At 40.2% G+C, this 23600-nt stretch overlaps 1 protein-coding gene across 4 annotated transcripts in view; it reads left to right on the plus strand.

The window, feature by feature from the left end:
- Positions 1 to 1546: 1546 nt before the first annotated feature.
- The window catches only part of Hs3st5 (heparan sulfate-glucosamine 3-sulfotransferase 5), a 261830-nt gene continuing 239776 nt past the window's right edge, over positions 1547 to 23600 (plus strand). For 3 of the 4 annotated variants that reach the window (XM_041653292.1, XM_041653294.1, XM_041653295.1), the window contains exon 1: positions 1547 to 2384. The gene's annotated coding sequence lies outside the window, so the exon portion shown is untranslated. Of the gene's footprint in view, positions 2427 to 23600 lie in introns of all 4 variants that reach the window. The other variant, XM_041653293.1, reaches the window with a different exon arrangement.

Here is a 23600-nt window from a genome sequence, read left to right on the forward strand (position 1 = left end):
GATACATGTGCTGTGGATGCTGAGCTTATGATTTTGTCTGAGTAGATGGTAAATAACTTTATGGAGATTTAACTTTTTTTTCTTCTAGAACTCAACAGCTCTTTCCTTAGGGTTATTCTATTGCCTGACAGCTTAAAAATGTATTTTGAGGTCTGAGCCCATTACCTTTTGAGGTGATGGTAAAAATGGGTCCAGGGAAAGAGGCGAGGCTGACTTCTGAATGAGAATCCAGAAATACTGTGTTTAATGGATTGCAGACCACCTTTCATTTCCAGACAGACAGAATTAACACAGTGTGATGGCTGTAATAGAAAGGGCAGATATGGGAGAAAGCACAACAAGTCTTTTCAGTGTTGCTGCCAGTGATCCCCCTCCTAGCACTAATTAAGTGAATCAGTCCTCCCTGCAGTCTCAGATTGTTTCAACTTTGAATGCCACAACTGTCATTTGAAAACAGACAAGCTCTCCTGAGCAATAACATTGTGATGTTTTCGTAAAGTACTTGTACATTTGTGCAGTAAAAAGTAAGCAAGAGACAGATTATCTCTACAGAAAGAAACAGGAGGGATAAAGGATGGAAATGAGAAAACAAGCTTGACGTGTGTCCAGACAACCCGGTGAGGAGTGTGGTAATTTTATATGCGAGAAGGACCATTTTCTTATAACTGTGATTAGGCAGGGATGCGTTTTGAGAACCAGAATTAAGATAAAAGCAGCACAAATCAGTTTTCAGGTGGGATCCCTTCCAGCCCTCAAAGGCACTAGATACAGCCAATCGACTCATTCCCTGGTCTGATGTTCTGCTGAAAGCAAGGGATGGGACAGGGGGACTAAATGGGATAGATGAGCATGCCTCTGGATCTCCAGACCTGCAATAAGGCTGAGCCCTGGGCTCCTTCCTCTTCCTAACTAGGCGATGATCGCCCCCTGTGACTCTGAAGGCATACAGCAGCCCAAAGCTCGGCGGTAGCTGACACCACCAGCCGCCCCTGCTAGCCGCCAGCACTCTCACCTGACATGCTGAAGTCAACTGGCCTCTTTGAACACCTGCGTGCCCCTGCTCACTCTCTGGGTCTAGCTCCCCACCACCACAGCAGAGAAAACTGTGTGTCGCAGCTTCTCAAGCACTGGGTCCCGTCCATCTCTACGTTTCAGATGGGTGCCCTGCCATCCCAGTCACCTCTGCAGGTTCTCACAGCTGTGACCTTAGATTGTTCAGGAGCCTTGGCCACCCATCTTGCAGCCACACTGTGAAAGTCAAAGCTTGCCATTCCAGGGTGGGACAGTCAGTAAGCCAGCATTATGTCCTCCACCTCCGGGTATAAGGCCCGGCCCTCTCCGTGACGCTGGGGGCTCCAGTGAGTGCGCCCACCTCCTCCTTAAAGATACCTGCTCTCCTTTCCCCCACCCTTTTTCTCCTCCTTCCTTTTCTCTAGGTCTCTCCGCCGCCCTAGCGAGCACAGGAGCGGCCACTGGAGGAGGAGCAGAGGGAGGAGGGGAGCGCAAGCAGGCGAAGGGGCGGGGTGGGTGGGAAGAGAACCGGGAGGGTGTGGACTGGCAGCCACTCTGTAGCTGGTCGCCCGGGACCTGGTCCCTCCCGCGAGCCGAAGTGATGAAGGGGAAGATATCCTCTTAGACACACACACGCTCGCGCATCCAGCTGGGCACGTCTCTGGGAGGTAGCAGCCGGCTGGAGCGCCAGAGACCGGGCGGCGGCCGTGACAGCGCGAGCCGCAGGGAGTCCGCGCTCCGCACAGCTTGGCACTGGCGGCAGGAGGACACAAGAGAGGGAAAATCAGAGCCGCCCTGACTGTTGCTCTTTGGAACGCCTCCCGAGGGACGGGGTTTGCAGACATTGTCACCGCGGACGACAGAGGCTCTGCCCCTCGCGTGCGGGATCCGGTTCTGCAGCCGTGTCTGTGCCGGGAGAGGAGGATGCGAACCTCCTCCCGAACAGCTCCTGCGGTCCCCTTAGCTACGCGAACTCGGACTCTGGCGCCTGCCCCTGACGTGTCTGCGCCGCGGGAGCGCGCCCTGCCGCACCTGGTTCCAGTCTCCCAGGGAAGTGCGCGAAACGCGCCGTAAACTCCACTACTTCTCGTCCCCTCCGCTCCTCGCTCCCCGCCCCGGACCTCGCGGCCACCGCTGTCGCCGCCCCAGAGTGGGAGCCCGCCCTCCCCGCTCTCACGCGCGGATACAGCGCTGCTTGTCTGCTCTCTTTGCCGCTCACTCACAGCGGGCACCTAGTCAGAGCAGAGCATCCCAAACTACAGGACAACTACCACTGGGACCGCGGAAATGGCTGGGTAACCCAGCGCTACTGGTCTGGGCCACCGCTTCCCAAGCTGCGGTCCACTCAGAGGCTGTCGCCACTGGGGATGACGGTGAGTGAGCAGGGCATGCTGCCCGCTGTGCCTGGTAGAGAGGTGAGAAGAATCTACTCGGACCTTCTAGGTTTGGGGGAAAGCGAGAAGGGGAGTCGCCTAGAGAAGGCAACACTCTGGTCAAAACTCCTTGCGGGGTTTTGTTTTAATAGGTCCCTCCTGATGAAGTCTTTGAGCCAAACCCCCTTTCCTGAGGTTGGGATTAAACTAATGGGACAAGGGAAACAGCGGAGCAATTGCTTGAGTGAATTTAGATAGTCACTTGGCCTCCAAGCTTGTCCTCCTGCCGGCTCACCCTCCTGTCTGTCTTCCCAGAGACCTATAAGCAGTGCTTTCCTAGAGTCAGAGGGAGAACTCGCTTTCACTGAAGATTGCTCATCTCAGCAGAGTTTTTGGGGGGTTCGTGCTTGGCCACTTCTGGGCTGATTGCATACTGCCATTTGAAGTATCTTGTGGGGTGTACTGAGGCACAAGGAAAAGGTAGACAGAGTAAGCATGAGTTGCCTTGGTGGAAGGTCTCTTTGGAGATCCCCCCACCACTCCTAGCGTCATTTCCCATTCCCTCAAGACTCACTCAGTACAGCCCTTCCCTTCCCTCTCACATTCAGCATCTCTCTCTCTCTCTCTCTCTCTCTCTCTCTCTCTCTCTCTCTGTGTGTGTGTGTCTCTCTCTCTCTCTCTGTCTCTGTCTCTGTCTCTCTCCCTCTCTCTCTCTCTCTCTCTCTCTCTCTCTCACACACACACACACACACACAACACACACACACGATGGGAGCAACGAAGAGGGTGATCAGTTATTATTACTAAGAAGTCTGCAGCCTCTGTGACCCACTGCAGAGCTGTCACCTGCCTCTGGGACTTAGAACACTACGCAGCTTAGAAGGAAACCCCACCTGCTGTGGATGACTTTACTCCAATTTCAGGACCACAGCAACCAAACCTCTAGCGCTCCTCCTGAGTCATTTCATCTTGGTGGGCGCCTCTCGGTGCTTGCAGGCTTCCTTCCTTGAGTGCCATGTACCCAAGAAAGCTACTGCTGGGATACTTGTGGCCCCCTTTCTTCTCTCTCTTGCTCTTTCCTCTCTCCTGTCTCCGGCTCTCTGTCTGTCCCTCTCCGTCTCTCTGCGTGTACCTATTTGTCTCTTTCTGTCTCTCTGTTTGTCTCTGTTATTTCATGGAAAAGACTAGTCTCTTAAGGGGACCTTTAACGTTTTTAAAGTGCTTTATATCGTATCACTTTGTGGATACATTTCATTGCCCCGTGACTCTCTTCTGATCTATGTCAGCTGAATCTGATAAACAGTATGCAGGGTGTGGAGTGGGCACAATACGGGTGGACATCCTTGGGGTGACACTGCTCCTTTCTCAACTGATTTGCTGTCAGTCACATAAAGTGAGTGCCTCTAAAGGGTTTTGTGCAATGTTCTCTATATATTTCATAGCTTTGGACAGGTGTTTTCATGTTACAGTTCAATTCCAACATATAGGTCTCCTTTTCAAAGAAATTGCTGAAGATGATCAGTGATTGCCAAATTTAGATATCAAATATTACGCTTTAAAATCTTTTATTGCTATTAATTACAATACGTTTTAAAGTTACCTTTGCCCTTCCTCTTCATGAGTGGTTTTTTCCCCTCTTTATTCTTAAATTAGTTAAGTTCTTACCAGGAGAAATAAAATCATCTTTCCTTTCCTTTTTTGTCACGCTTGTTTACAACCAATACTATTTGAAGTGACTGGGTCCGTTGAGACAGGCTTCTCAGGGAAAATAAAGATATTTGCCAGTGAATTGGGCTAAAATTCAATGAGACAAGAAACAATAATGGGGAGGAAACTATTGTTTACCTATAGCTGTCTTGACTGCAGTGTGTTAACTGTGGTAAGAATAATAGCTCTGGCCTCTCCTAAGTTACCCTAGGCTACTTACACATGCTGTTTCCTCAATTAATAAAATAGAAACAGGCATTGTTGCTCATGGAAAATATTTTCCAATAGATATTGCTAAGCATCTAATGAGGGGAATTATGGGCAGAGTGTTCAGTGACTAGTCGCAGCAGGTGCTGGGTCCTGGTTGCTACATGAAACCGGATCTCAGACTTAATGTTGGAAGTGGCTCCCTCTGATATTTTTGTGAGGAGGTTTTCTCAGTGTTTGGAAGAGATGCTGCCTTCACTATTCTCACCATTTTGCAGACGTACACAGATGTTTTTGAATGAATAACTTTCCTCCTCACTGAATTTGCACTATTCAAGAAGTCTTTCTAGAGACATGAGCGCACACAATAAGCATGGCTGAGCTGGGGCGTTATTTCAAACAAGGAAGGATTATTGCTAGCAGTGGGGTGTTTGTTCTTACTCTGGGTGAGGGGAACTGCAGAGCTGTAGCTTTCTTAGGAAAACAGATTTGTCCCCAAAGTAGATAATCAGCCAACAAAGAGCCCTTGACTCGGGAGTCACATGATACATTAAAGTATCTAACTTTGTTTTCTGCCTAAGTCTTGCCATTATTTTTAACCCACGTGTCATTTGGATGACTCAACTCCACAGAACTGACGCTGTCTCTAATCTTCTGATTGCCTATCAGAGTTCTTAGAGCAAGTCATGAATCTGCAGTGACTCTCATTTCTAGTCCTGTCTTCCTGTGCACTTCTCTGGAGCACTGCCAGACCTCCATACATCATTAGCATTCACTTATGAATAAATGCAAATCTTCCTGTTGCCTCAAAAAAGCAAACTTAAATTCATAGAACAGTGTTTTGCTTCCTCATTTCCTCATCCCTATGTTTCCCTAATCTCGGCAACAGTAACATCTCTTAATAATGCAATTATATGCAAATGAAGAAGTTAACAAAAATGATTGTTTAGGTTCTCTTTTAGAGGAAAAAAATGAAACTTCTTATGGAAATTTTAGTTGGGGAGAATTTTCTTTGAATCTCCTGGAATATCTTGGCAGGCTGCCTTTTTTTAAATGGCAGTGGCCTTTATTCGTGAACTAAACAACTCTTTCTAGTGAAATACACTATTTGTGGATAGAGTACTTGCTCAAAATGACTAGCATGTTTGGGAATATAATGTGAGCTACAATACACTAGAGTGTTTAATTGAAATTGTATAAGTGTTTGCATATTTTTATGTTGTAAATGCAACATAAAACATTTCTCTGCACTATTTTATTTAATAGTTCAATATTGTAATTGAGTAGTTATTGTTTGGTAGTGGAACTGCATTTTAAGAAAAAGTGAGTGGTGTGGGGACAGACAAAATAAGAAAGAGAATTAATTGTTCAAATCACAGGGGTTTACCTTCATTCTAGCCCTGTCCCCTTTTTTATTTAGGGTGACAAAATAGAGGAAAGTCAAAGACAGAATGACTTTCCATTATGGACTGGAATGATGCTATTCGGAATAGTAGGATACTTAGATTTTTTTTTCCTTCAACTTAATATGTATTCTTTAAAGCAAGCAAAGCTGTATTTTTTTTTCCTGGAGTCCAATTATTTGTTGACAAATTTTTCTTTCTCTGTAATCCAAATTTGTTTCTGAGAACCCTGATGCAATCCTTACTTCTCTATCTGAAGCACAATTAAAGAAGATATTAATGACTACACTTTAAGTCACCGGTCAAATGTACTTCAAAATAGCTAACTTATCAATGGTTAGAAAAATTATGTTTGGAAATCCTTCTAGCTTATACACAGATAAGCATACACCACCTTTCTAAATCTTATATGCAAGGTTCATTATCTGCCTTATTATTTATTAATCTTTTCTACAATGGACTATTTTCCATTATTTTGAAATTTTTCATGAAAGAAAGCTGTATCTGTATTTAGAAGTGTTTGAAAAGTTGTTTTTATCAAGTATTATAGATAAATATATGCAAATATGTATACATACACATGTGCGTGTGTATATAAAATGCATTGGTCTTTGTTTCTGTGTACAGCTCTATGTTACAATAACCTACTACAGGAAGATTATCCCTTTGTGACATGGGATTTGTGATGTGAGCCTCATCTTCAGAGTGATACTTACAAATATCTCAAGTTTGGTATAAGAATTTTGGAGTGATAAACTTTTATGAGCAATTTGATTAAGAAATACTTATAATGGCCAATAGTGTGTGGCTAGTTAGTACTTTTCAAAATTCTTGACTAAAAAAACAACTCATTGATTTCTGCAGCCTCTCTGTCATGTCCCATCTTGCATAGGGGAAATACATATTGTTACTATGCCCATTTTAGAGATGAGGAAATTGACGCTTTGTCTCCTTAAATGGCAGCCAAATAGTTAAGGCTACCAATATGGTGAAGCTGACATTTAATTCGGGCAGCCTCCTATACTATTTCACTGCTTTTGAATAATTTTTTAAAGTTAATTAAAGCAATTATATGCGTGTTAGTTTTTGTTAACTTCACATGAACTAGAGTCACCTAAGAAGAAGAAAGCTAAGTTGAAGAATTGTTTCCATTTATTTGATCTGTGTATATGTCTGTGGGTTATTGTCTTGAATAATGATGGTTATGGCAGGACCCAGTTCACATGGGAGGTGCTAAGCCTGGTCGGGTGGTCCTAAGCAAGCCAGTGAGCAGCTTTACTCCATGAAGTTTTTAACTTTGAGTAAATTCTTCAGTAACTCACTAGGAAAGGGGCTGTAATGGAACAGTGACATAGCCTGAACCCGAGCAGGGCTGGAGTGTGGTACTGCACCTTAATGTAGTTTTTAATGGACTCAATCATTTCCTAAGGTTCGGCTACTGAAAATTAGGTAACTTTAAGAACTAATGCTACACTTAAGCAGATTTAATAGCATAGATGATCAGATACTGAATGTTTTATGCTTCCCATAATATCCTTATAATGTGAACTTCTTGCACTAAGGTCAATGATATGTGTTACTATAGGGTTCGTGCCAAAGAAATCTGAGTTTTATAAAAGGTATGAGATGGAACTTCACCTTGTCAACATCATCTCTATACAGCCTGTTACTGTTTGCTACATGAACTAAAGATGGATATTCCTCAAATTGCTTGTCCAAAGACAAAACAAAAATAAAGACCTTTCAAACATTTTTGTACTTACATTGGGTATTTTGTAATCATAATACCAGTCAATGTTTAAGAGACAATTTCTGTTTCATGTTGGTCTTAGTCATCATCTATAATTCATATCTGAAGCCATGTGGTATAATAATCTTTGTGAAATGGAGTGGTTGAACAAAATAAAAGGGTGGAAGGAGTGTTGAAAAATAAATTGATTCAACCACTTGCATTTGAATATAGGGAAGAGTGGCTACAATTACGCCTTTTATTTTAATAAGACATAAAAGACAAGATTAACATTAAAGAGCAGGATCTCTAAAGTGCTAATGAGGAAGCACACCATCCTATCATAAATAGTAGTGATCACACTATTTGAGGATAGTTTGGGGAACTGTTTGCAAACCTATTAAAATGTCACTGTGATGCTTTCCAGCATAGCTAGCTCACTCAAGCCACTGAAGAAACTTATATTGGCATTTATCATAGTGTAATTACTTTATCAGGCAGGACTGGGTGAGCTGGTCTCTACTTCACTGCTGCTTATCTGTGACCCCTTGGCGCACACTGATTAGACTTTTTAATTCTTACTAATTTTAGATGTTATGTGGTAATAGAAATGCTATTTGCAGTCTTTTTTATAATAATCTATACAAGATACCTAGGGTTAGTGCATCAAATATGAGTCAGTGGTTGATTCTGCTGATAGCATCATGATCTTTAGCATCACTGTGACAGCATTAGGAGAGTTAAATGAAATAGCCATGTGCTACATGATGAATCATGGCTTCTAGTCTATAAAACACATATTCTGGGTATTCTCTTAGTGCTGAGGGAAGAACACAACGAAAGATGTTTCAAAACTTGAGTTTTAAGAGGTCCATATCTATCATAGAATGTAAGAGACTTGGAGTAGAACTCAATGACAGAGCATTTACCCAGCATGCTCAAGGCTTTAGGTTCTTACCCTAAGAACCAGCAAAAATGGGGACAGGGATATTGAACTTGAGAGAAGGCTCAAAAGCTCATGGGACAGCTAATTCACATTCCTTGTGTTTGTTTGTTTGTTTGTTTTTCAAGACAGAGTTTCTCTGTGTAGCTTTGAAGCCTGTCCTGGAACTAGCTCTTTAGACCATGCTGGTCTCTAACTGACAGAGATCTGCCTGCCTCTGTGTCCATTAGAGGCATGCACACCACTGCCCGGCATTCACATTCTTTTTAAAGTCTGCCTATAACTCTTTTGTTGTGTTTTGGTTTGTTTATTTCTGTGTGTCACTATGGAGGTCTAGTATCTCTGGCCTGTAACTCATTATGCAGACCCAGCTGGCCTCTAATGTATTTGCCTCCCAAGTGCTGTTCAGCCATGCACCAAAATGCCCAGCCTGAAGTCCTGCTGGGCCTGTTCTGACAGTACTTGTCTCTGACATAGGTACAGTGAGGGAGGGGAACAAGGTGATATTAAATTCACCAAAATATTTGTTACTCTCTTTATATTCAATAACAACTAAAAGTTGTGGGAGACACAAATATTCTTCTGACTCTTTCAATTTACAGTGTATAGAGAGAATTCGTTGTATAAAAAGGAAAGGCTGTGTCTGGGTTATTGTCATTACTCAGGTTACTTATTTTAAAGGTTTAATTTAGTTCTTAGGTTTCTCTTTTTTGGTAGCAATTTAATACAGAAGCTCCACCTACCATCCATATTTTAAGCTCATATAGCTTAGCTACTTATGCTTTTCTGTGTAATTTTTATTTAATGAAACAATAAATGATGCTACCTCACATTTAATCAATATTTCCAAAATCTACCCCACCCCTCTTTATTTCCCTGGGCTTTCCTCGCCACATCCCTTCACCTTATAGAGTTTCATTTAGATGAAAGTTCATGCCTTGGTTTGTCATAGCTCACTCTTCTCACATGTGTATATAATAGCTACTTAAGCTGCCATTGGCCATGCTGGAAGAGCAGCGATATGCAGTTGAAGTTCCCTGTGTCAGCCCAGCAGAAGGGATCCTCTGATGGGACAATCTCATTTAGGCAGGGTCACGGGACTGCAGATGCTGCAGTGCCTTTTGCTTCTGCTGGGCCTTTGCATGTTTGCTGCAGTTCTCTTTCTCTGGTATCTAGCGTGGTGTGCATGGACATGTGGGGAGCTTGACTGCCTGTAATATAGTGTGTTTGTCTCTTGGAAACATCCTATTATACTGGGCATTTTTACCTGTGGATTGTCAAGAAGATGACTCCTCCCTAAGCTGTACTGTCTAATTTGATAATGATAATGATAGACTATACAGAGTTTTGATGAATAAAAAAAAAACAAGGATATGTTTCACTCCCATGGTCTGTAGGTCTCTCCTAAGGAGCTGCATGGCTTGTAGTTAAGTCAATGACTAACAGTTGAGTCCCAATAGCAGCTAGGTAAAATTCTTTTAACCTTAATGTTGGGAGATGTGTTCTGTGAGTGACATGTCTCTAAGTGGGCAGGCGCTGTGAATGACAAGCATCTCTGTGAGTGACAAGGCTCTGTGAATAACCAGGCTCTGGGAATGACATGTTTGTGAGTGGCAAGTTTCTGCAATTGACAAGTCTGTGTCTGGAGTCCTTCTCTCAGGAGAATGCCCAGCAAGCCTCTAAGGATCTTTTCGGATCTGGATTGTGCTTCTTTAGGGCAGGGCTTTGCTGGATTGTGACCTTCATTTATATGTCCATGCCATATAGCATGTCATATAAAGAGATAGGGCTTCTTTATGCAGGTGTCTCAGAATCCATGAGGCAGAGAACTAAGACACTTGGTGATGGGGGGAGCAGATGGAGCAGATAGAGGCAGCAAGCAGGAGATTCAGGGCCTGAGAGACTCGTGGGCCATCAACATGGAGATGGATAGTTAAAAGACTTGTATTCATTTTGTTCTTGGTAAACAGTGGGTTCTATCCCACTGTTTCTGAATCTATACAAGATGTATGGTGTCCACATAACATCTATAGCTAACTCTTTAAAGAGAAATGATGTGTCTCCTGTTGTCTTGATAGCTTTGCCAGGAGGACCAAAAATCTTAGTATTAGCTGTATTGTTATTTCCTGATTTTAGTTGGATAGAATTTTAAATCAGATGTTTATCTTAGTGTCTTACCCTATCCACTTTGAAATGGATTAGTAGAGACACTTGGGTTACTATGGCAGTGTCTAGTTTCAGAAATTTGAAATTCTTCAAAATAATGGACTCCCCATTCTGTACACCAACAAAGGGCTTGAGAAACTTTATGACATATTACTTTCTTAATGTTATGTGTTCTTAAGTACTCCATTATTTTGTTCTTGTCTGGTTGACAAAGTCATCTACCTGGACAACCAAGGGCAGGGAGAAACAGAATAGTGACAAGGATTATATGACGAAACAGACACATACCTGTGTTCCTCCTCCTGCTGACCACACTGGTATGTCCCAGAGACACAAGCACCCTGCCTCCTGAGCTCACATTATCTTCCTAACACTAGTTACCACTTTAATTCAAGCCATTGAGTGGTCTCGTATGAATCTTGACAACTGCTCCATCAGTCTTGAGTCTCCACTCCTCTTCAGGGCTTCTCAAATGCTTCTAAAGATAAACCTGGCCTCTGAATCTCTCTATTCATCCTTGCAGCATCAAATTCAAACTTATTCCATATCCTTATTATCTCATCCTTACTTTTTCAATGACACAGTCTGGGATTCGTCTGTCACTCTTCCAGTGGATGTCAAAACAATGGTGAGTTTGTTTCCAAGAAGCAATGGGCCATGTCCCTTCAACATCCATTCTTTTTGCACACACAAGTGTCAATATTCATTGCTCTTCTAACATTTTACCTTCCTCACCATCTCTCTTCATTTTATTACCTGTGTCTTTCTGGATGCTCATTCTGGCACAAGAATTTATTAGATTTCTGATCATCTGCTATAGTATTGACCACACTCTGTGGAGTTGGGGTTGTTTCAGATTTCTCTACCACATGCTCATATACAAACACTTTCCCCTCAAATGTATCCAATGTATCCATAGTATCTGAAATAAATAAAGCACTAGTCCTATTTTTTAGTAAAAATAACCATAATATTCCTTCATCTGCCTAATTTTGATATTCCTTTTCTTACTTGGTAAATTCTTTGATCCATTCTAGAGTTCATTTGTTGGATGACTGCTCTATGCTATGGAGTGTGCTTGATGCTGGAGACACGGAGACTCAGTTCTTCTCTTGGGAAACCTATAGGCTTGATGGTAAAATCAATCGACAAAGAAACAAGTACCTGTTTATGTACTAAATAATGAGAAGAAACGCAGAAGAGAGTGTGAGAAGACTAGGAGAAAAGTCTTCTCTCTGACCTCTCTGGTCAGCCCTCTCTCTAGCCTCTCTCAATAATCCTTTTCTCTGGTAAGTTCAAGTGTGTACAATGAGCATCCATCAATCAAGATGATTTATTCATTTGAAGTGTAAATTTGAAACTTTTTTCTCGAATAATGATCTATAAATGATTGTGTATTTTTATTTCATACCTTCAAGATTAAGAAAGTTTCGGACGGTCCCATGAACTCAATTTTGTGATTTTTCTTTTAAAAGTCTTTTAACTATATATTATAACCACATTCCATATTTAAGTTCTTTTTTTTCTTATAGAGCAGGAGACATATTTAATAAAGTACTAATTACTTAATAATTCTGAAAAACCTATGAATATTTGAGGTAAATCTGAAAATAAATTATTTTACTGTGAACAAAATAGAAAACTTAATAAGACCAAAAGATAGGCCAATGACGTACAATAATCCCAATACAGATGCTTATCTACTACACAAGAAATGGCAGCCTGTTGATAAACATACTTCAGAGCAAACACACGGAAACAAGGCTTTTAGATGTGTGTGGCCATTCCCTAGGAAGTAGCCACAGATATAATAAGCAAAGAAACAAATTAAATAAAGCAATTAAAATTAAAATACTGTTAGATTCTCACAATAAGAATTCCAAAGTCAAATTTAAAGTGAAAGCAGGAAGGATTAACTTAGTTCTTTCACACTCATTTTCTCTTGGTCTTACAATATAAAATGAGGTTCTCATACCTGAATAAGTAATAATATTTGTTAATGATTTTAATTGATTTACAAGGGAAATAAGGAAATATTTAGCACTGTATTTAACTGTGTGTTCTTGCTTCTGATTTCAGAAAGGAAATATCAAATAAGTCAATTTAATATTTATTCAGGTGGTGGATATCCTATCTGCAATCTTTAAATTTCAGATATTTTCCAATTTTGGATTATTATTTGTTTGTATACATTGGGAATGGGAGCAAGAATAAGCAGAAAATTCACTAATGTTTCACGTGCATTCTATTTCTCCTTTCAGTTTTATATACTACTTTAGCACACTTGTATTTTAACTGATGTGTAAGATAAGACCAGATGGGGAATTTTCATTTGCAGCATCATGTCATCTCTGAAGAGCTTGTACATTTTGAAGCACTACAGATTCAGAGCTGAAATTTCTCAGGTTTTATTTTACATATTTTTAAATATGTCAGTATATTTAGAGTATAGTATACTTGAGATATTTTTGAATGTAAAATTATGTTTTATATGTCTTTGAAGGGACTTTTATTTTATTTATATTTGTGGCTACTTCCTAGGGAATGGCCACACACATCTAAAAGCCTCATTTCTGCGCGTTTACTATGAAGTATGTTTAACAACAGGCTGCCATTTCTTGTGTAGTAGATAAGCATTTGTAAGGGGATTATTGTATGTCATTGGCCTATTTTTTGGTCTTTTGAGTTTTCTATTTTGTTCACAGTAAAATAATTTATTTTCAGATTTACCTCAAATATTCATAGAGTTTTCAAAATTATTAAATACTTAGTACTTTGTTAAATATGTCTCCTGCTCTATAAGAAAAAAGAACTTAAATATGAGATATGGTTATAATATACAGTTAAAAGACTTTAAAAGAAAAATCTTAAAAAATAAGTTTATTGAACCTTCTTAAATGTTCTTAATCTTGAAGGTATAAAATAAAAATAAAAATACACAATCCTTTGTAGATCATTTCTAGAGAAACAAAGTTCCAAATTTATACTTAAAAATGAATAAATCATCTTGATAGCTCACCTTGGAGAGGCCGAAGAGAGGGCTGACCAGAGAGGTCAGAGAGAAGACTGCTCTCTCAGTCCTCTCTCACCCAACTCTTCATTTCTTCTTCTCATCATTTAGCATATAAACAGGTACCTGTTTCACCCTGTGCCAGAATGAGCAGAGTGTATGCATGTAGAGGTCAGAGGACAATCTGTAAGACATTAGGTCTCTCCTTTCAGCTTGTGCATCCTGAAGATTCGATGCAGCTTATCATCCTTAGCAGTGCCTTTACCTGCTGAGCCATCCTGTTGGACAAACAACCATATTCTATTTTAAAAAGTTGCTTAACCAGGAGTTGTATATACTTGAATGTGGTGGTGGGGGGAGCGAAGTAGTAGTAGTTATATACAATATGTACCTATGATAATTTGATGGTAAAACCTATTGCATATGTTTGATGTAAGCTAATTAAAATGCATTAAAATATTGAAATCTTGGAAAGTTGTATAAAAGGCCTTTTGTATGTTTTAAGGAGATGACCATGTATGTATGCTTTTATGAAGATGCTTGAAACTGGAAATATGCTGAGAAAAAAATGCAATAAAGTTCCTAAAGTGACTAAGATCATCATCCTGACATCTAGCAGTGTTGTGTACAGTGAGACCAGTTCTGGAATCCTAGCTAGGGTGGTCTTGGGCAGATATCCTGAGAATGCCCCTGATACAGTCTCAAGGCCAGTTCTCATGAGATCCTAAAGCAAGCTCAAAGAGAAACAGATTTCAATGCATTAAGAGAAACTGGAAAGAGATTTCATGGCTTCCCACACTGGACAAGGGATCCAGTGTAGGAAAATGCAGAAAAGGTACATGATGGTCTCTGTGATTGTGGGACCTGGGGGACCTGTTGACACTCATGTGTGTAAAACAGAATCTATGTTCATCAATGCAAAGGTTCTGAATCGTGTCTTTGGCTCAACTACCTAAAATCTTGCTAAAGTGCTTACCACACATATTAACCAATGTTATGATAACAACTCAAAACTCACCAGCTGACTGATCACCTACAATATGCCAGAATCACAGTCAACTGATTTAAAAGATGGACTTCAGTAGACATCAGCCTCTCTGGGGACTCAGTGGGCTAGGATAGAGAATCCATTAAAATAAAAGTTAAAATAAAAAACCTATTAAAGGCCCCACCTACTATCTACCTTTATCTTTTGGAATTTTCTCTTTGAAAAAAACCATTTCTGAAGGCCCTCAGTGACTCTTCATTTTCTTCTATTACTATTATTATTACTATTTTCAGAAATGAGAACATTAAGGAAAAACTCGAGTTTTCTCAGTGGAAAAAATAGAACAATGATCCATTTATGCCATTCTCATTGGATTATGGATACTATATAAGTTAGTAACTTTTATCTATATAACTTTACATGCACTTGCGTAGCTTTATTTTACGTTTCATTGTTCCTCTGGAAAGATTTTCTTTCCCTGATATGAATACATATTTATAAAAATATATTATATATCCCAGTGGGGCCTCCAAAAAAACAAAAAAATATATTATATATATGTAACATGGCATATTCAGAAGAGTAGCTGCCAAACTTGAGGGCAACTCTACAAGATAATTAATAACTAGTGTCATGGGATGCTATTGGAGTGTTGTGTAGACAACAGATGGTGGGATGCTCTGAGGGTGTCAAAAGTCTTTTATCCCCGGCGGAGTGAAGCTATTATATGGCAAGCTTCCCTCATACTATTTTTCTTGCTGAGCTTATTTTTCTTCTTGATCCTTCTACCAGTCCATCAAACAACCTCTTTGGACTCCAACTTCCACTCTCCATTCCCACCACATTCATTTACCATGTCAGGGATGTGCATCCCTTTGACCCTGGACAGGATGCCAGCATCTGTGGCTGTCACAGTACCTAGCTCATGCAGTAAGTCAGGCTCCATTTACCTTGTTTCAGTACCACAGATGCAGATCTCTTGGTATCACATACAAAGATCATGAAAGTATTTTTTTCTTTCAAATTCAGAAACTTAAATTGATTACTCCCAAAGAACCTGACTGAGGATAAGAGGAAATATATATAGAGAAAAGTTACTACTCTTCCTTCCAAAAAGGATTTCCTCTGCTTCGAACCAAGTTTGCCAGGAACTAGAACGTGTATGTACATTGGTGGATATTCCAGTGACTTCATTTGCTGCCTTTCTTACAGATTTGCTCCCTGCTGTCTCTTCAGGATGTGCAATGAGAATGCCATGGTAGTGTTAAGAAACTGCTAAGACCTTGGGTATTACACAGAAGGGTAATAGTATAGAGAGTTGAAATTTTAAAGTAAAGACAGTTTTAACCAACCACTCCCCATGCTAAGAACAAGCGGAGCAGTCCAGTAAGCACTTCATCAGAATAAAAAAAAAAAAATGCTCATCGGTCGTTTCTTAAAAAGTGAGTTGATAATCTGAGGAAGTAAGCAGTCACCTTGCCTATCCCACCCTCTCAATATCAGGCCCTCTTTTATCATTTAAAGTAGAGCAACCGAAAATAGATTATACTGACAAGGAATAATTACTGACAGCTGCATTTAATTAGCAAAGCAGATTCCTGCTCACGACAATAAAGTATTATTACATGTTTAGCTCTAGCAGTGAGAGGTGACTTTGCTAACAGAAATGGAAGACCTGCTTTTCCTATTTAAAAATGTGCACGCACACAGTTTGGCTGGGATTGAGCCTGTGCTGCGTGGGAGTGTCTATGGCTTTACAAAGAGAGAGAAAAACAGTAGCTGAGAAGTGTTGTTCCTTTCCTTTTCCTTTCTTTAGGGAAACAGATTGTACGAGAATAAAAAGTAGTTCAAAGCCAGCTATTGGCTCTCACTCTGGAGTTGTATGTCACTGTTTTTATGTTTATGTGTGTGGGAGTGGAAGCATGAAGGTATTTGGATATCAGAGATAGAAACAACACTTGGCCATTTGTAAGCTTTTAATTCTTTGTCTCCCCCACCCTGTGCCTTCTTGCCTCTCTTCTACTCTCCTTCTCCTTAGTCTCTTTCTCCTTTTCTTTTAATCTTACAGGTATTTCTTGCTTACAGAGTATTTTGAAAGCACATATGGTCGAATTTAGAATTTGTATACACTTAAAATTGAATGCAGTACCTATTTATTTGACTTGCTGTCTCCTTCTCTTGTAAGTCCATTAGTTAGTACTTCCTTTGTTACTAAGGGTGAACCTACATCACTGGGATCTGAAACATTTCACTTTGTACTTGATATTTGGCAGTAGTGCTTCTTACAGTATGGCATTATTAGCTCTCAGTGAATGAATGGGTGTGGCTCCTTTAAAAATGGTTATCAAAATAACAGAAAGAATCCTACCATTCATTCATCTATAAGATTTTCATTATATTTACCATTTAAAAATGTTCCTCACAGATGTCTGGAGTGGCTTTTGTGACACTGATGTAGTATGTTCATGGTACTGTCAAGTTATATGGATAATATTTGTTTTTCAAATTGTAAAAATAGCCTGAGTCTAAAATACTTCCATCTTGTAATTTGCCATTATAAATGCTATAGTCATGAAGTCAACTCTTGTATATATGGCAAAAACAGGCAAGATGAATGTGACCAACTAAGCAGGACTCAAAAGGACTAGATCATCCTAGAAGAGACTAGAGTGGCAATCATAGAGCCTGTATGGGTCTGTGCAAGTCCTTTGCATACATGCTGTGATTGTTTAGCTTGGGATTTTGTGGGACTCCTAACAGTGGGAGTGAGGGTTATCTGACTCTTTCCCCTGCTCTTGGGACTCTTTTCCTCCTCCTGGGTTGTCTTGTCCAGCCTTGATCAGAGGGTCTGTGCCTAGTCTTATTGCATCTTGCTATGCCATATTTGGTTAATATCCCAGGGAGGCCTGATTTTTTTTTCTGATGGGAAATGGGGAAGGAGTAGATATGGGGAAGAGGGGAGGTTTGGGAAGGGACTAGGAGAAGAGCAGGAGGTAAGGCTGTGGTTAGAATGTATTGTATGAGAGAATAAATAAATAAGTAAATAAATAAATAAATAAATAAAATTCTAAAATGGTCCTCAAAAGAACTGAGCATCAAACTCTTCAGCCTTTTGCCTTTCTTCTTTGTTTTCACCCCCCACTCACCCTCTATTTTACATAAGCTACAGGGCAAAGAAGATGCTAGCAAGGGCTGTGGGGAGAAAAGAAATATCATCCCCCGGAGGCTGTGTCCAGGGCGATACCCACTCATTAGTACACTGTGACCTCTCTCCTTACAACTGCAGTCTGAGACAAAATGAATGTCTGCAAGTGAAAGAATGTGCTACATCTGTTGTAAAGCATAAACCCTTCCCTTGAAGGGCAACATTTTGTGAGCCTTCCTGTAAATTATAAGATCTTACAAAAAGTTACTTCTATGACGTGGCAGTTGTGTGGATATTAAGTAGTACCACCTTAATATGTATTTAGTCAGGACAGTTTGAGCCCTTTGAATATTAATTCACAAAGCTTCACTAATGCTCTAAATGAGAGAGGCCCTTCATAGTTTTCTGATATTTATATTTTAAAGCAAAGTTTTGTTCCAATTTTGTAATTTAGGAACCAAGTGAGAATGGCAGTTCTTCACTATAGATTTTTTTCTTTTTTATTCATTTTTATTGAGCTCTACATTTTTCTCTGCTCCCCTATCTGCCTCTCCCCTCCCCTTAAACTCTTTCTCATGGTCCACATGATCCCAATTTACTCAGGAGATCTTGTCTTTTTCTACTTCCCATGTAGATTAGATCCACGTATGTCTCTCTTAGGGTCCTCATTGTTGTCTAGGTTCTCTGGGATTGTGATTTGTGGGCTGGTTTTCTTTGCTTTATGGTTAAAACCACTTATGAGTGAGTACATATGATAATTGTCTTTCTGGGTCTGGGTTACCTCCCTCAAAATTTAATTTCATTTTATATTCCATCCAAAGTTCACCCCCCCCAAACTTTTCCTCCCGCACCCACCCCAAAATCCCCCAAGCCTAAACCCCATCCACTCCTCCCAAAGGGTAAGGGTTCCCATGGGAAGTAAACAAAGTCTGGCACATTAAGTTGGGGCAGGGCCAAGCTCCTCTTCCCCTGCATTAAGACTGAGAATGGCAGTCCCACCATACGGAATGGGCTCCAACAAGCTGGCTCATGCACCAGGGATGGATCCTGGTCCTACTATCAGGTGTTTCACAGATAGTCTAAGCTTCCCCACTGTCTCCCACATATGGAGGGCCTAGTTTGGGTCCATGGAGGAACCACAGCTGTTTTTATAGGTTTCATGAATTTCCATGAGCTTGGTTCAACTGTCTGTAGATTTCTCCATCATGATCTTGACCTCTCTTCCTCATATATTCCTTCCTCCCACTTTTTGATTGGATTCCCAGAGCTTGGCCTGGTGCTTGATTGTGGATCTCTGCAACTGGTTCTGTGAGCTGCTGAATGAAGGCTCTATGATTATAGTTGGGACAATCACCATTCTGATTACAGATGAAGGCTAGTTTGCACTTCCTCTCCACTATTTCTAGGAATCTTAGCTGGGGTCATCCTTGTGAATTCCTAGGAATTCTCAAAAAATTGGAATCAATCATCCTTAAGACACAGTGATACCACGCCTGGTCATATATCCAAAGGATAATCAATCATACCACAATGGCACTTGTTTAGCAATGTTTTTAGCAACATTATTCATAATAGCCAGAACCTGGAAACAACCTAGATGTCCTCAACTGAAGGATGGATAAAGAAGATGCGGTACATTTACACAATGAAGTATTACTTGGCTGTGAAAAACAATGACATCATGAATTTTCAGGCAAACAGATGTGAACTGATTGAGGCAACTCAGACCTAGAAAGACAAACATGGTATATACTCACTCATAAATAGATACTAGATGGAAAGCAAAGCATAACCAGACCACAATCCACAGCTCCAGAGAAGCTAGGTAACAAGGAAGACCCTAAGAGGGACACATGTATCACCCTGGGAAGGGAAATTAGATGAGATCTCCTAGGACAAGGGGGGCAGTAAAGGAGGAGATGAGATGAGAACGTGAGGTAAAAGGATAGTTGAGGGGAAAGAGGGAAGAAGTGGGAGAGCAATGAAAGAGACATCTTGATAGAGGGAATCACTATGCTATTAGGGAAAAACCTGGTGCTAGAGAAATTTCCCAAAATCCACTATATGTTTTTAAGAGCCAAAGGCTTTTACTAAAATGCTTTTTTTTAAGTATTTTGATCCCTGAAATTGGATATGTTAGACAACTCAGTGTTTCAACTACAAAACTTTCCAAAATTAGAGCTAAAATTGGAGACGACTCCTCAACTGCTCTAATTACTGTGCTTTTCTGTGCTTGCTCATAAATTAGTACTGAGGGAAGAAGGCTCAGATGTTCATTTCTAGGAATACCTTTGACTTTCATGCTGTTGCCATTTAGAGTGCTAGATCCGGGCATCAAGCAAATAATGACTGAGGGCCTACTGTGTGTAGTAGAGACGAGCAAAGCAGTCTTGTGTTTTCAGTGAGTCGAGTAAAATAGATAAATAAATCCTTACCTGAATTAAATAAGGATTAATTTGGTATGTCTTTCAGTTTCATCATTTAAAGTGGAATTTGACTAAAGGCAGGAAATTTTGTTCACCAATGTCTCCTTAGCATGTTAAACTATTTCTTGGTCTTCAAAAAGTACTTGTTGAATGAAATCATGTGTGCGTTTCTATGGGAAAAGATCAAAGGAACAGAAAGAAGGTAGGAGAGAAAAGTAATGGAAAGGACTCTTGATGAGGGAAATTGACACAGTCCACATCAAATAGGATTAATTAGTTTAATTAAATATAGAGCACAATCACACCTTCATGAGAGTACAGATGCTGGGCAGGACTGTTTGTTTTCCCTTTTCCTGTTCTTTCTCTTTTTATATGGTTGGCTTTATAATTCAACTCTGAAGTTTCCCCCACACTCATGGTTTAAATGCTATCCCTCAGTGTGGGTCAATGTCATGGCTAGTTGTGGATGTTTTGAGAGGTGTAGCCTATCTAGTGAGAGAAGTCCAAGGGAAGAGGCTTTGGAGGTCTTAGCCCTGCTCTGAGCTTCCTGGTCCCTGTGGTTTTAGGAATCTCCAACACACACGTCTGATGCAGTGAACTCTGCCCTGCTTTTTCAGTAATGATGGACCAAACCACAGCTGTTTCTTACATGTTTCTCTCGGGTACCTTGGTCACAGGACAAGGAAAATGTAATTAAGGTTTTGATGGCTGTGTTGTTTGTCTTGAAATCCATTTTATTGGTGATACGAAGAAACAGCATCTTGACAGGGAAATAGAATCAATAAGCAATTTGAACATTCCCATGCAGCAAGTCTTTGGGACATTCTTCTACCTCTAGTGACATTTCACATGAGCATTTTCTATATTCAGGTCTATATTTTCTTTTGCTTCCTAATGGAACTATCTCCCTAGACCAACATGCCTTTGAAAGAAATTCTACATTGATCACGTTTATATCCTAACCTTTTTGGACCAATGACCCAATTTGAATCAACATTAGGCTAAACTATCTTTATTCTGTATTTAGAACTCCATCAGACTTTGACATGAATCTAGGCTTCTTTTGTGGTCTAAATAGGTTCTTTTTCTAACCATTTGCAAATTAAGCCTGAGTATTTGCATCATCAGCATGAGATCACTGTGCCTGTATCACCCTTTAGAGTCTCAGCCTTAAGATAGATATGATACTGGGAAGGAAGTGGCTATGTTCTGCAGATGGCAGTGTAGCAGTTCATTCACTGAGTCTGGAAGATTAAACAGACATGTTCTGTTTTTAATTCCTACCCTGAGCCAGGCCTACAGGTTTCTTAAGATTCTTAAGGTCTCCTTTCTCATGGATATTGCCCTGGAACCAACCAAAGACATCATCTGATACTAGTATTTGATTGACCAGTTCTACAACCTTAAAAGTTGTTCCATGGTTTATTGTCCCTAAAGTTTCTGAGACCACATAAGCACCTGGAGTCACTAGATAGCCTGGGTTTTAGTCTTGCTGACTAATGTATGTGAGAAAAGGTGGCTGTGGAACTATTCGTAGCTCATTCCTTTTCCACACCATTGTCTTTGGCTACACCTGTTGAGGGTCTGCCAGAAAATCATTACATGGAGAGAGTATTCATAGGTTTTGTACTTTTTGACCAGTTGTTTCATAAATCCAAGTAGACTTTGACTAGAAAAGGCAAGAACATTATGACAAGTCAGTATCTGGTAAGTTGTACCACAAGTGCACAAAGGAATCTACTTTAATGGAAGGTTATCTGCAAGTATTTTCAGTACTATGAACATTAGCCCATAGATAATGAAATAATTTTGGGATCAAGGGCATTTATATTTTTTAAAACAGAATCAAAACTATCAAGTTAACATTGCATTAAAACATTTTGAGGTCTAAGAATTTTGTTGCATTATACTATGATTGAATCTCAAAGGATATGTGTAAATGACGAATAAAAGTGATGAGCTGAATACAGACGCTTGCCCAAATCGGAAACTCCTCACCCCTCCAGGGCCAGCTTAGAGATGAGAGTTCTTAGAAAAGATATTAAAGGAAACACAGGTGTAACTTTCTCACAGGGTACAGCTTAGCAGTTTCCTGGTTTTCTCATTCAGGCATTAAATTGGAGGCCAATGAGACTTGACAGCCTATTATCTAAAGAGCAACCAGAGTGGATAAGCATTTCTATGCAGTAAAATTTCATATGAGATGATGACCATAGTAGTACATAGCAACACTGTTTTTGGATTCTTATTTGTTACATAGTAACTCCTTTGCTCTTTTTCTCTTTGAGTCTCACACTCTTGGGTACTAAGAAAGAACAGGATGAAGTCAATGCCCTGTCCTATGCTAAGAAGTCTTTGTTGACAGATTGAAACAGAACAGCAGTTGACCCTGGCTCAGCGTCCTTCCAGAATTGCCCTCCCTATCTCTTCAGCTCTCAAGTTGAATTGCTTGTTTGTTGAAATGAACATGCAACCAGGTTTACATAGGAAGACCCTGCCCAAAGAAAACCAGAAATCAATCCAAAACCTTTTGATAACTTTACAATTTTAATTTTCTGTTTATTGAGAGAGGAAGTAAGGTGCACTGAGCAACCACTGTAATGATATATCACATAGCCCTCTCTAGAAACCTGTGGGATGAGTTCTATACCCTACTTTTACACATAAAGAAATGACAGATTAATGAAATAGCTCAAAATTGAACAGTGGAGATTTGAACTCCAATCTGTTTTATTCCATAAATTCACAGACCCTGCCACCAATTCCCTGCTTTACTATTGCCCACAATTAGGAATGCTATGAATTCCAGTGCCAATAAGTATTCCTGCACATGGTCCTCACAAGCAGGTAAAAACCTTACCTACATTGCTCCAACCTACATTCTTGCTGATCACCCATAAAAGAATCCTTAATCCCTTAATTTGTCATTAAGCATGTTTCAGGCAGTTTTATTCAATGCTCCTTTCCCAATCCCCCAAACAATTATGTTTTGCAATTTCCCCTTGTCACTTCTAGATAAAAAGCCTTCCTTCATTGTTGTTCATGGTTCTTTATCTTGGTTGTTAGAAGGGAACAGGCTATATTACATTGTGACAAATGACCAGTCTCAATGCTCTCACCTCTCAAAAACATGTTTCCCCCTCTCAGTCTATAAACATTACAACCAGAAGGCTCTGCCCCAACTTGTCTACATTCTGAGGCCAATGGTTGGTGCAACATTTAGCAGAAACACTGCCCATCCAGAGGCACAAAGAATAAAGATGCCTGTCCCTATCAGATGCACCTTAGAAGCAGCACAAGTCACATTTTAGGAACAAACTTTATTTGAAGGTCCAACTCTGACACTGATGGTCAAGTAATTAAATGAACTAGAATAATCAGGGGGGTTCACCCTGTCTATACCACTATATACGAGTTCGCAGTAGCGTACAAAGTCATTTTATTAGGCAAGCCAAGAAAGCCTTATGAGGAGGCAAGGAATGGTAGATGACA

The sequence above is a fragment of the Microtus oregoni genome, unplaced genomic scaffold (genome assembly GCF_018167655.1).
Source record: "Microtus oregoni isolate MIOR12 unplaced genomic scaffold, Mior012 000006F_ref0000085, whole genome shotgun sequence".
Classification (NCBI taxonomy): domain Eukaryota; kingdom Metazoa; phylum Chordata; class Mammalia; order Rodentia; family Cricetidae; genus Microtus; species Microtus oregoni.